The sequence below is a fragment of the Thunnus thynnus genome, chromosome 24 (genome assembly GCF_963924715.1).
Source record: "Thunnus thynnus chromosome 24, fThuThy2.1, whole genome shotgun sequence".
Lineage (NCBI taxonomy): Eukaryota > Metazoa > Chordata > Actinopteri > Scombriformes > Scombridae > Thunnus > Thunnus thynnus.
In genome coordinates this window covers 14,391,065-14,406,457 of record NC_089540.1, presented here as the reverse complement: position 1 = coordinate 14,406,457, position 15,393 = coordinate 14,391,065, and the positions used below count along the sequence as shown (strand labels likewise).

Sequence of the window (15,393 nt, the reverse complement as noted above, 5' to 3'; positions counted from 1 at the left end):
TTAGTAACAGTAAAAAAAATGTTAATTTTACAGTAACTTAATGGCAACCCTGCTGCCAGTTGTTGAATGTTTTTACAGGAAGTTTTAACAGTGTGTGTGTAGAGGTGTGTGTGTTTCTACTGTAGCAGCCTGGTGTCATCAGGAGATTTAATGAAGGTAAACACAGTGAACGGTGGTGCGTAACGGCACTGCGCTCTGGCGCAGCACTTCTCAGAGGCTGCAGATTTATCAACATATCAGTCCTGCTGACTTCAGATGCTGCAGGGATTTAATCAAGTGAAGGAGAAGCTTTTCATACAGTATAAACAGCTGTGGACAACAGATACTGTAACAATCACCCACATTCATTTATACATCACTGCACACTGATTTACTGACTTTCCTGCTTTAACCACATTAAACCTTATTTTCTGTGCACATGTTGGTTGGAGAGTGTTTAATAGAAATAAATGATTTATATTTGAAGCATTAATCTCTTGTTGCAGCACGTCTGCATCCAGTAGACTATTTAATATGAAACACAGGCGCCTGATACTGTATCAGTAGCCTATGTGACGCTCACAAAAACAAAGGGATTTTATGAGGATGACGTATGACTGCAGCGTTCTACTATAGTCATACGTCATTGTTCAGTTTTAACAACAGCTGACATTTTTGATCTTTCAGCACAAAATGAAGTTATTTGTCCACAAATATTTGGTGAACATTGTAGCTAATCAACATGGTCAGAAAATGACTCAGAAAAATATGAAATATCTCAAAAATGCCAAAATACACTGGAGGGAGGCTTTAAATAGTATTTAAATGTTTGAAAACAACATTTGAATGTGTAAATCTGAAGGAGATTTTACCTCATAAAAATCATCCTTATGTCTGCAGTTTAGTGTCACCACAACTTTCACATCATATTGATCTCAGCACAGAAGTAAGAAATGGTGTCTGACCTCAGAGTCTCCAGTCTACAGTCTGGACTCTCCAGAAAATCAAATGGCAGCTTTGTTCCTGATCTGTTCAGACTGGAGTTCCAACTCAGATCCAGCTCTCTCAGGTGGGAGGGGTTGGACTTCAGAGCTGAGAGCAGAGAAGCACAGCTGATCTCTGACAAACTGCAGCTCTTCAATCTGAATAAAGAAGAAATCATGTAGCGTTAGAAGCAGATTACATGGGTGCAAGAGCTCCGTCTACAGACGGATTTCCATCAAAAGTGAATTATTTGTTCCATCATAGTCTGTTTATTTTTACCACTAACACAAAAAAGATTTTACTCTGCCACCACATTTCTGCTTTTTTCACTTTGTAAACAATTAAACGGCGAGGGAAAGAGACACTCGTTGTTCCAGACATCAACGCTTGTTCCAGCTTCCTGCGGTTGTTTATGCATCGATTTATACGTCTGTTTTCTCCAAAATAATCAAAGGTATGGCAGTTTTATTTAATGTGCACTTATTTCTCTGTAGGGATGGGTACCGAAACCCGCTATTAAACGAGCCTCGAGGATAAATGATTAAAGACTGTAGTATTGATAAGCTCCGATGTTATCGGTTCTTTTATCAGCACTTTTTAATGTTTTGGTGTAATTTATTCTCAAACTGCAGCCTCTCCTCCACACACACACACACACACACACAGACACACACAGACACACACAAACACACACTCTCACACAAACACATACACACACACACACAGACACACACAAACACACACACAGACACACACACACACAAACACACTCTCACACAAACACAAACACACAGACACACACACAGAGAAACACAAACACACACACACACAGACATACACAAACACACACACACACAAACACACACTCTCACACACAAACACAGACACACACACACACGCAAACACAAACACACACACACAAACACACTTAAACACAGACACAGAGACATACACAAACACACACACATACACAAACACACACAGACACACACACACAAAAAAACCACAGACACACACGCATACACAAAGACACACAAACACACACACAGACACAAACACAAACACACACACAAACACACACACACACACAGACACAAAGACACGCACACACACAAAAAACAAACACATAGACACACACACAAACACATTCACAAACACACAGACACACAAACACACACAAACACAAAGACACAGACACACAAACACACACACAAACACAGAGACACACACACACACAGACACACACACACACACACACACACACACACACTCACACACAAACACACAGACCCGCACACACACAAACACACACAGACAGACAAACACACACACTCAAACACAGACACACACACACACACACAAACACACACACACACAAACACACGCACACAAACACAGACACACACACACACACTCACACACACACACACACTTAAACACAGACACACACACACACACTCACACACACACACACACTTAAACACAGACACAGAGACATACACAAACACACACACACACAAACACACACAGACACACACAAACACACACACACAAACACAGACACACACACACACACACACAAACGCACAGACACACACAAACACAGACACACACAAACACACACACACACACACAGACACGCACAGACACACACACACACTCACACACACACACACAGCAAAGTCAGTGAACAGCAGATCACATGTGAAGTGAAGATTACTCGAGTTGACGACAACTACGCTCGTTACTTCTTAAGTGCAATAACACCTTAGCGAGTAAAAAGCCAATACTCTATCAATACACCTGATCAACAAGCATAAACATGTAGAAAAGTGATATTTTCAACTGCTCTGTCCGCAGTCTCTCATCCACCGCTGCTATGTTTTACACAACCACAGCGCGCTAGCTCGGCTAATAGCTAATTGTTAGCAACAAGCTAAAACTAAAGCTGTCTGTATGTAGTCTAACTGTTTAGCTTAGTTTGCCACCAATCTTCAAATTTGGCTCATTCTTGTAAACTCAGCTGCTGGCTGAGACAAAGCAGCCTCTCCTCTCTACCAGCGGTACCTGCAGCAGTCAATCACATCAGCAGCAGAGGGAGGAGGAGGAGGACAGGAGGAAGGACTGATACTGACTGATGTCTGTCTTCTTCTTTCTTTCTAAACTTCACTCAGTATTTTCATGTCAGGAATATTATTTATTTTATTGACATTTTACATTTGTTTCCAGAGATATTATTGAGTTTATAAAGTGACTTTGCTGTTGTAAACATGACTGTTGCAGCTGGGCGGCTGTGGCTCAGGAGGTAGGGTCAGGAGCGGGTCACCCACTAATCGGAAGATTGGCGGTTCGATTCCCGGCTCCTCCAGTCCGCATGTCGATGTGTCCTTGGGCAAGATACTTAAACCCAAATTGCTCCTGATGGATGTGCCATCAGTGTGTGAATGTGTGTGAATGATTAGATTTCCTGTGATGGGCAGGTTGGGACCTTGCATGGTAGCCCCTGTACCCATTCAGCGTATGAATGTGTGTAAATGGGTGAATGTGATTCGTAGTGTAAAAGCGCTTTGAGTGGTCGGAAGGCTAGAAAGGCGCTATACAAGTACAGTCCATTTACCATTTACTGTTGCTGCTCTAGAAACAAAGTTTAGTTATATTTATAATAAAAATAAATTCTAATCCTGTTCTGAATTTATTTTTTAAAAAAGAATAAATTCAGAGTTTACGGCTCGACTTTAAGGCTTGTCCGATTTCTTTATACGACAAATGGAAAAGAAATGTACTTGTCCCACCACACAAGTTAGAAGTCACAAAAAAATCCTCACAATGTTTCATCTGCTCTGCACCTCTACTGTGCGCACTGAAAAAGAGGGATGATGCATCACAGACAGACAAAGTCTGTGACGAGATGTCAAGAGGCAGATATTCACATTTTATTACATAATGAAAAGGTCCAAACCTTCAGATGCACAAGAAAGAAAACGGAGAAAAGAGGAGGAGGAACAGAAAGTCCAATATAGAGGTATGTCGTCTAATGTTAACATAGCTAGCTAAGTAGCAATAAAGCTAATGCTAGATAATGATGCTATGATAGCTGCTGGACTCACATATCGTTACAGATTGAAGGATATGAGACTGAATGACAAGCCAGTAGCGAGCTATCTGGATAACTGCTCCTTCCTACAACGTAAGGCTTTGTGCTGAAATTTCACTGACCAATATCAGTGATAATGGCTAACGCTATATCCATAAAAACATAGATTTCTGCACTGGGTTGCACCAACTATGTGTAAGCTGGCATGAGCCACTTGGCATCGTAGCACATTGTAGTAAACTGGATCAATAGTGAAATATCATATCAATAAATTAGGTCTCTACTGGATTACTGTGTTGCTAAATGGCAGCAATTAGAGTTATGTTGTAACTTATCTCCGTGGTGAAAGCTTTTATTTTAGTGATGCATAAATCACAACTTAGTGATAATAATTTATGTTATAACTAAGTTTGAACTGACACACAGCTGGTGCAACAGGCTGCAGCAGTTGTTTGTCTACTCTGCAGCTACATGTTTTTGCTTGTAACAGGCTGATATCTACTCTATAACTGTCCAGATGCACTCAGGAAATATCTGCAGAAGCTGCTGGAGAAGTTACATCTGATCTCCCATCTACACCACTCTCTGAAGCAGGTCAGTTCAGCCACTTATTTGTGGTCTCTGTGTAACTGATAATACACTGCTATGTTGTCTTTATTATTGTTATTATTATTATTATTATTATTATTATTTGAATGTCACAGTTACACCTTGTTAATTTCAAGTCAAATATCAATATTATCGTTTATTAAATGGTTTCTTACATACTTGTGTTATCATGGTAACACTAGTGCAATAAAATATATTGAATCATAAATATAATTTCTATATTATAAAGGGAACATAGCTAACTTAAATACTAATCAATATTAGACTGCAACCATCTATATTTATTCAAGTTGTCTACAGGACACATTAAAGCTAGAATAACTTATTCCATCTAAAATAATTTAAACTTGGATTCTTCACCTTTTTTCACTCATGTAATTGAACAGTTCTGGTCAACCGTTATCTATAATTTATGCTTTAGATGTGTTTATTGTCTGATGTGTTGTCATTTATGAATCATTGTGTGTCCTTACTAAAGGATTAATAACTATATTTACATGTATGTTTAGATTTAACTGCAGGTGAAGCAACAACAGACACAACAGACACTTCTACTACTCTACAGCCTGCAGACACCATCAACTGGAACAGATCCTGAAGTATGTGAGTCCATCAAGGCAGCAGCTATAGATCCTGCTGACTGGCAGCCCTGTCTGATATGATGAGGACAGAGATAGTCAGCAGAGGCCATATCAGCTAAAATAAGACTCTACATTTACAAAATGAGAGGATGGGAGAAGTTCCCATCACCACCACTTCTACAGAAAATAAGTGAATGGAGAGAAAATCAAGAGAAGTTGGTTGGGTATATTCCAAGAAAATTTTTTAAAAAAGTCTTTACTGCTTCTGCTGCAACCTGTTCTCACAAAAAAACTACAAACTAATCAGTAATTGATTTAATGACTGGAAAAATTGCAGTGAAATACTCAAAACCCACGAGAACAGTCCAGGGATCTCATTTGTTGAGTAAGCAGGAACGGGGCCTGAAAGAGGCGTACGCCACTTCCCAAGCAAAAGTTGTGATCTATAAAAACAAACTTGATGGGACAATGTGCGCACCTGCACCTAAACTCTTACCCATGCGTAGGAACATTTTAGAGACAGGGGAAATCCACGACGCAGAATTGAAGTGAATTGAAGGCAGATTGTATAATAATCCTCTCACACATTTCATTTCACTTAATATCAAACATCAATTATAGATCCACATTATCATAAACACTCAAACCAGCAGTGTTATCTGTACTTTGGCTTGTAGTGAGCCATAACTTCTATAAACATCTTTCAATTTGTAAAGATATAAAGCAACTCAGATGTTAAAGTCTGCCCAACATTTCATCAGTGCTGCCTCACCCGGAGCACAAAGGAGAGAGTCAGTTGTGGAGCAGCAGCAGCTGAAATGAATGATGTCAGGATGTGGCAGGTGGCAGGATTCTGCAAAGTCTGGGTTGCCTTTCTCCAATATTAGCTAAGCATGAAAATACTCATTTTCACCTTAACCACGTTAACTTACTGATGAAATGATCATCATTGATTGTAGAAATCCAAGATGACATCAAATAACTTCAACAAACGGAACTAAAACATATTTACAGGACAGAGCGTTAATAGATTTTTAATATTTGGTTATACTGTGCATATATCACCAAGTATGAGTTCCCATGTAGTTTATATGTGTTAAATGGCTACAGTAAACACGGCTGTATTGTTAAGCACAGAAACACTGGAGACACAGCGGTGGCTGCCACACACACTCTGCCTTCTCCAGTCACCTCACCGGCTCATCTTCACCACCTGTGCTCACTGTGTCAATTAGAGAAATACCTGTATGCTGGATTTTGGAGTAAATATAAACTAATATAGTGTTTATTGTATTTTACATATTGAGTGACTGGTGTAAAAACTATTTATACTGGTTAACTGGGAGCTGGCCCACTGCAGGGTGTGTTAAACATTTAACCAGAGATGTCTGACTTAACAATCCACAGGAATGTTTATTGAGGTTGTATATGGTTGTTTTGGGTTACACACATAATTTCAATACGTGTGAAAACGGGGAAATAAAAGGTTAAATGTCTGTTCATGCCTGTTGCGGTCCTTCCTCTGCTGCTGCTGAGCACAAGTGACAAGAGAGGCTCCGATACACTGACTCTCAACACTGATTGGCCAGGCGTCTAAAGACAGAGAGAGTGATTGGTGCGGCGAAAGAAACACATGTACATGAATATTCATGAAGGCTTTTGCATCGACCATTTATGGTTGAATGTGGGTGTGTAGAGGGCGGGATATGACGCTGATCCATGAGCTCACATCTCCAGGTGGACTGTGATTTATAAAGGGAAATATACGTGCATTCGTGTGTACGCATGGTTTTATAAATATGATTATTTTTCGGTGCACGCCATTTTCGGCTTTTGTGCGCACGTACAATTTTAGTATGGATCCTACACACTGTTTTATAAATGAAACCCCAGAACATTGTGGGCACATGACATCATGGAAGGAGTCATCTATCCAGTGTAATCTATCAATAACCAAGTGCCAGCGTCTTGGATGTTACTAACAGGTAAAGGTAGTTAATAATAGTAATATTTAACAATTGATTCATTCTGTGAAACGTGATTCGTTTGTTTGAAAAGTAATTGTAATTTATAAAAATCTATATTTTTGTCTTGAAACCATTGTGGTGTCTGATGTTTGTTGTCCATATTTTTACTGTAGAATGAGCGGGTGTGTCATGGACTCATGGTTTGGGCTCTTTGTGTTTTTTCTTCTTTTGGTTTTCTGTGTTACACTTGTGTTGTCCAGTCTTTTTGCTCATTCATGTTATTTGAGTTGTATCTTTGAAAGACTGTATTAGATTATTGGTTAGCTTGTAGTGCTGTGTACCTAGGTTGATTTATTCAGAGACACTTTGATTTATGCTGGCTTGTTATTGAGTGCTGTTGTGTTTTCTGGGTTTTACTTTGCTCTGTGTTTCTCTTGTGTGTTCCTTCACTCCTCCTGTTTTCATGTGCTCCTCCTCTCACCTGCCCTGCAGTAGCCTCGTGGGTCCTGCCCTGCTCCTAGTGTCTTCCCCAGCCTATCAGCTCCCAGCCTGCCCTTGTATTGTGCCACCTGTTCCTTGTTGTCTGATTACTTCAGTTTGTATTGAAGTTCAGTTTTCAGGTCAGTCTTTGTCGAGTCGTCTGTTCAGTTAGTCAATTCTGTTCTGTCATGTTTGCTCAGTTTCCTGCTCAGTCGATTTTTTTTTGTATCTTGTTCTACTCAGCTCATCCTGCTTTTGTTTTTTTCCTGCCAGTCTTTGAAATAAAGACGCTTTTCTTCAGCCCTGCTTTCTGGTCTCTGCATTTGGGTCCACCTGCTCCTCAATGTATGACAGGGTGGTGATGAGGCAGTACTGGTGGGGTAATGTGGTTTGGGGGGGGGGGCACCAAATCCTAATCTCTCCTAGGGCACCAACATGTCTAGAGCCGGCCCTGCTGTCAGATTTATTAAAGGAAAGCTTTTACATTTTCAGAGTGAGTGAAGAAATCAGGAGAGAGGAGACAGAAGTGAGGAAGAATTGCAGGATGTAACTTAATGGTGTTGAAAGAAAAACAAGGAGAAAGTAAAGAAGTGATTGAAAAGGAAGAAGGTGCAACTGATTCAAGATTTAAAGAAACAGTTGAAGGAGTAAAGAGAAACACACAGAGGCAGCCCAGGCGTCAGGTGATGGAGAGACATGAACACATTCAAAGCAGGAGGCAGAAAAAACTGTTAAGGTCTGACTTCCACCTGTATCTAGATGAATTACTGTTCTGTAAATATGTTTAAAGGCACAATCTGTTATCCAAACTAAAGGACATCCTAACAAACAAAAGTCAAAGCACAAGATTCAAACCTGCTATAAAAGGACTTGCAGATGTTTTAACACAGGTACTAACACTACACAACAACTCTGTTAACATGATGTTTTCTTCAGCTGTTAGAAGGTCGTTGACCTCAGTAACTGTTGTAAACACAGCACTAAAACTGACACTTTCAGTTATTAGGAAACAAAATGCTGATTCATCTGATTCATTTATAAGTCAAACTGTTGTCTTGATTTGGCTTTAAGTTGAAACAAATTAATTCCCCATCAGTCACTTTTGTTATGTTGTTATATTACAAACATTGATCTATATTAAGGACCATATAGAGGCTGAGAATCCAGATTTGTTTTTCAGATAGAGACTGATTGGTCCATCTATCATCCATAAGGCCTACGTTTATTTATGTGTTGTAAATAAATACTGTAAATATTTAAAAATTAGGTTAATAAATATTGATAATATTTGTTTAATATTTATTTACCTATTTTTTGTGCACTTGTTTCATTTCAGCTCAGTGTAGAGAAATACAGCGATACAGACAACCGCCTTACTGCGTATCTATGACGACACTGTCGACACCGCGTATCCGTGTCTGTGACACGCCTGCTCCGTAACATAACTAGTAGTTTCAGGGGGCCTACCACCCCCCCTGAAAACAATCCTAGTAGAAACACTGTCAATCATTATTATTAAACGTCAGAAGGATGATCAATAATTAATCTATAGAGCTCATATTGAAACAGACTTTACAAAGTGCTTCACAATTCAGGATCAAATGAAAAGATCATTAACAGGGAAGTAATGGCTTGAATAAAATTCATAAATTGAATCATTTATATGTTGACACTGTTTGGATGCTTTCAACTGTTTGTTGGTCTGATTTCTACGTTCACAAACAAAATGAAAAAGTTAATTATTGTCATTTTTACTCTGACAAGTGACTTTTGTGGATGTGTAACAGTTAAAAAAGGCACTTTAATAATTCTTATTTCTAATTTGTGTTTGTGAATTTTGTCTAAATGAGGAATTTTTATTCATGAATGTTTCCTGTGGAAATGACCTTGCTGCACATCGTCCCTTCTGTTCCTCACAGAGCTGTTTTGCATTGCTGAGGGTAAGTTGTGTGGAAAAATGCTGCTGCAATATTTTATTGTTTTCTATGGAAATTGAACCGTTTATGTTGTAACATTTAATACATATTGTTTACTGTTAATACTATAACTTTAACTAGCTGTTTCATGTTGTTTTGACTGTTAATATGAGTTTTGTAGATGCTTTTGTTTAACTTTCTTGGTGCCATTTGTATTACGGCAGGCTGCCCTGCGTCATGTAGTCAACGTAGCGCTGCAGAGATTTTAGCATCTATTTCCTGGTGTAAATTCTGTTATTTTGCATGTTTAGGAGCAGATGTGCAGGAGACACCAGAAGGTGATTCATATGTGTTACATTGTCTTCTGCAGGAGCAAATAAAGGCTGGAAACCAATCCTTTGAGTCGTCTGGTTACATGTCCTTACCATATCTGTCACATATGGACAAGTGAAAGATAAATTTACTTGTCTGAAGGACAAGTGCCTCAAAACGTTAATGAGGAGCCCTGCATGCGCACCTGTCACCTGCTGTTTTGGTTCATGTATGTGCAGCAGTGCAACGTGTAAAAGGGCTGAGTGAATATAGATCAACTGGTGTGGTGATTAATAAATACTCTCTCAGCCAGTCACATCACTGGTCTGTGAAACACTTGTGTCAATCACAGTTAAACGTGATAACGACAGCTCAACAAACGGAAAGCTTTTCTTCAGGAAATGTCTGGATGGTTCAGAGCGTCACGACATGAACACACATCACCACAAATCTGCAGCCAAAGACAGATGGAGCAGTTTTTTCATCAATTAATATAATAACGATAGAAATACAAAAAAATGTATTTGGTGAAGCTGTTTATATGATTATAGCCCATCGGACTGACGCTATTTCAGCAATAATTATAGCCTAATGTATCTCACCTCGTACACGGTCACATAGTTTAGTAATTAATGTTACACAACAGCGTTTGCATCGTAATGTGTCTCAAGGATAAAATATGAGACGCAACTTTGGCTAAAAAAAAAGTTGTCAAAGAGGCTGATGAGCCCCGCTAACCCGACGTCTCCTTCATAAAAAAGCAGAATATCGAGTTATAACCGACCAGACTGATGTGTGTAGAGGTGTGCGTGTTTATACTGTAGCAGCCTGGTGTCATCAGAGGGGTGTTCCATCAACGCAGCTAAAGAAAGCTGCTCTTACTTGAAAAAGTCTGACTATAATTAACGTCAACTTTCACTTGAGGCTCAAGCCGTTCCACTAACGAAGCTTAGCTGCGTCTAGTCAATTCTAAGTCTAGCCAGACTAGAATAAGCTTGAAGTGTGCACGTGCACGGGGTACATAAGCAGCCACGAATAGTCGAGTGTAGAAAAGACGAAACTATGTCGCAAAAAAAAAGAGAAATCTAGAGCGGTTTTCATCTCAGCAGCACAATAAATCTGCTGATGAAATTATATGAAGAATATAAAGGAGTTTTCGCCAAAAAGGGCAAAAGGGCTGCAATTAACAAGGTGAATGAGCTGACTTGGCACAAAACTGATGACAGATTAAATGTATACCTGTCGGTGGGCAGTGATAGCCTAAAGGTTAGAGAAGCGAGCTTGGTACTAGAAGGATGAAGGTTCAATCCTTGCATCCGACTTGATGAGTCTGCATGGTGAAAGCGAAGAGCAGTGCTTGTTCCCGCTCATGGTTTTATCTTTATTTGTTAATAAATGAGCATTCAGATCGGTGACGGTGGTTATATTATCACTAGGCCAGATAATATCAGATGTTTATTTAAAATTACAGTGTAAGCAATTTAAGAGAACTTTCCAACATTATCATACTATTTGACACATTTTTTGTCTTTCACAGGATGTCAATCTACAAGCATCACTGAAAGTTAAAAATTTAGTGGAAACTGGAGAAGGATATAAATTCAGTGGAAACCACTTATAATGGTCACGTCTGTCCGGGTCAAATATCACTATAAGCAGATGATTATTATAACATTTTCTTTTTCTTTATTTGTCATGCAGAATACCACCTAATTGACATTTGTATATTTATTAGCCTACATGAATATAAAGATAAAGATTTTAATGACTGTTTCAAAATACAGTACAGCTGTTTCAAACGCAGTGTGCACATTTTTGAAGCGGTGAAAGCAGTGAAATTTACTTAAATCCCCCATAGTCATAAGTTTCGGGGAGACTACGTTTGTCATTGAGAAAAATGACTTTCTGTCTCCGTCATGATTTCAGTGTTCACGCAGCAGCAGCAGCTTATCATGGGAGTAAAGCACAAAAATAGATTTACATGGTTTAAAATGTTTTTCCATATGTTGTCATGTATGAAGAGACCCAAAATGAATACTGTAGGCGGACTGCTTGTTTTCTATAGGTGACTTATTCAAACAGCATAAATGTTGTATAGGAATGATTCTGTCTCAGAGCTTTTTGATAAGCAGCTGATCACTGTAACTGTAATCACTATAAGCAGTTACCACTGTATACATTTAAACACAGCAGAAGGTTATAATTTGGACTTTATTTAATTTTCTTTTTGTCTTAACAGTTTGAACAAAATCAATGAATGAATAAATAAATCATTTCAAAATAACGCTGGCAAACTTTTATTTCTTAAATTACAAATCCTAAGCTTTTAAATAAAAAGGTTGCAAGTGCGAAAGGACATGATGGAACCGTCTTTTGAGAGTCTGTTTCCGTCCGTCGGACATTCTTTGACATACAGCTGAGTTAAGCTTGACGGAGCCACGGAGCAGGCTAGTTCTGCTGATTAAGTTACCATGGTTACTGAGCTGGAACTCATATAAGCCGCAGTGATGGAACGGAACTCTCACTTAAATTAGCGAGGCTTATCGAAATAAGCCAGGCTATCCCGTTAGCCAGCTTGATGGAACACCCCCCAGGAGATTTAATGAAGGTAAACACAGTGAACAGTCGTGCGTAATGGCATTGCGCTCTGGCGCAGCACTTCTCAGAGGGTGCAGATTTATCAACATAACAGATACTGTAACAATCACCCACATTCATTTATACATCACTGCATACTGATTTACTGACTTTCCTGCTTTAACCACATTAAACCTTATTTTCTGTGCACATGTTGGTTGGAGAGTGTTTAACTGAAATAAATGATTTATATTTGAAGCATTAATCTGTTGTTGCAGCACGTCTGCATCCAGTAGACTATTTAGTATGAAACACAGGCGCCTGATACTGTATCAGTAGCCTATGTGACGCTCACAAAAACAAAGGGATTTTATGAGGATGACGTATGACTGCAGCGTTCTACTATAGTCATACGTCATTGTTCAGTTTTAACAACAGCTGACATTTTTGATCTTTCAGCACAAAATGAAGTTATTTGTCCACAAATATTTGGTGAACATTGTGGCTAATCAACATGGTCAGAAAATGACTCAGAAAAATATGAAATATCTCAAAAATGCCAAAATACACTGGAGGGAGGCTTTAAATAGTATTTAAATGTTTGAAAACAACATTTGAATGTGTAAATCTGAAGGAGATTTTACCTGAAAATCATCCTTATGTCTGCAGTTTAGTGTCACCACAACTTTCACATCATATTAATCTCAGCACAGAAGTAAGAAATGATGTCTGACCTCAGAGTCTCCAGTCTACAGTGTGGACTCTCCAGAAATTCACCCAGCATCTTCATTTCTAAATCCTGGATTTTGTTGTTACTCAGATCTAGCTCTGTTAGATGGGAGGGGTCAGACCTCAGAGCTGAGGCCAGAGGAGCACAGCTGATCTCTAACAAACTGCAGTCCCACAATCTGAAAAAAGAAAATATTTTGTATTATTAGAAGCAGATTATTCTGCTTGAAATCATTCAGTGTTTCATTATCTGTTCAGAGCTGAAGAAGGTTGAAGTTTAGATAATGGAAACTCCAAACACCTGAACCCAACAGGATGCAGGTTAAAAACTGTCAAATACAAACTGTGAAAAAGAGCTTCATTAATATTAATGACAACATGCTGCTACTTCAATAAACACACAGTGACTTAACAGTGAATTAGCCAGTGCAGCTTTTTCATCTTATATTAAATATGAAGACCAAAAAGATGCTCAGTGTGGATCAGTATAAAGTCTATGTGGTCAAAAATTTTAATTTAATAAGTTTTAATGTTATTGATATTGATTTAAAACAAGATCTGATTGTTTAAATGTATGTTTTTAAATTGATAACTATGGTTTAAAATTAAATAATTAAATACTATTTAAATGTTGAAACAACATTTGAACATCTAAATCTAAAGGAGATTTTACCTCATAAAAATCATCCTTATGTCTGCAGTTTAGTGTCACCACAACTTTCACATCATATTAATCTCAGCACAGAAGTAAGAAATGGTGTCTGACCTCAGAGTTTCAAGTCTACAGTGTGGAATCTCCTCAAGTTCAGACATCATCTTCATTTCTGAATCCCTCAGTTTGTAGTTGTAGCTCAGATTCAGCTCTCTCAGGTGGGAGGGGTTGGACTTCAGAGCTGAGACCAGAGAAGCACAGCTGATCTCTGACAAACTGCAGTATTTCAATCTGAATAAAGAAGAAATCATGTAGCGTTAGAAGCAAATTACATGGGTGCAAGAGCTCCGTCTACAGACGGATTTCCATCAAAAGTGAATTATTTGTTCCATCATAGTCTGTTTATTTTTACCACTAACACAAAAAAGATTTTACTCTGCCGCCGCCGCCGCCACCACACACACACACACACACACACACACACACACAGAGCAAAGTCAATGAACAGCAGATCACATGTGAAGTGAAGATTACTCAAGTTGACGACAACTACGCTCGTTACTTCTTAAGTGCAATAACACCTTAGCGAGTAAAAAGCCAATACTCTATCAATACACCTGATCAACAAGCATAAACATGTAGAAAAGTGATATTTTCAACTGCTCTGTCCGCAGTCTCTCATCCACCGCTGCTGTTTTACACAACCACAGCACGCTAGCTCGGCTAATAGCTAATTGTTAGCAACAAGCTAAAACTAAAGCTGTCTGTATGTAGTCTAACTGTTTCGCTTAGTTTGCCACCAATCTTCAAATTTGGCTCATTCTTGTAAACTCAGCTGCTGGCTGAGACAAAGCAGCCTCTCCTCTCTACCAGCGGTACCTGCAGCAGTCAATCACATCAGCAGCAGAGGGAGGAGGAGGAGGACAGGAGGAAGGACTGATACTGACTGATGTCTGTCTTCTTCTTTCTTTCTAAACTTCACTCAGTATTTTCATGTCAGGAATATTATTTATTTTATTGACATTTTACATTTGTTTCCAGAGATATTATTGAGTTTATATAGTGACTTTGCTGTTGTAAACATGACTGTTGCAGCTGGGTGGCTGTGGCTCAGGAGGTAGGGTCAGGAGCGGGTCATCCACTAATCGGAAGATTGGCGGTTCGATTCCTGGCTCCTCCAGTCCGCATGTCGATGTGTCCTTGGGCAAGATACTTCAACCCAAATTGCTCCTGATGGATGTGCCATCAGTGTATGAATGTGTATGAACCATTAGATTTCCTGTGATGGGCAGGTTGGGACCTTGCATGGTAGCCCCTGTACCCATTCAGCGTATGAATGTGTGTAAATGGGTGAATGTGATTCATGGTGTAAAAGCGCTTTGAGTGGTCGGAAGGCTAGAAAGGCGCTATACAAGTACAGTCCATTTACCATTTACTGTTGCTGCTCTAGAAACAAAGTTAGTTAAATTTGTAATAAAAATAAATTCTAATTCTGTTCAGAATTTAATCTTTT

General features: G+C 38.9%; 1 pseudogene; it reads right to left on the bottom strand.

The window, feature by feature from the left end:
* The window catches only part of LOC137176728 (ribonuclease inhibitor-like), a 32,325-nt pseudogene that overhangs the window by 4,285 nt on the left and 12,647 nt on the right, over positions 1-15,393 (bottom strand).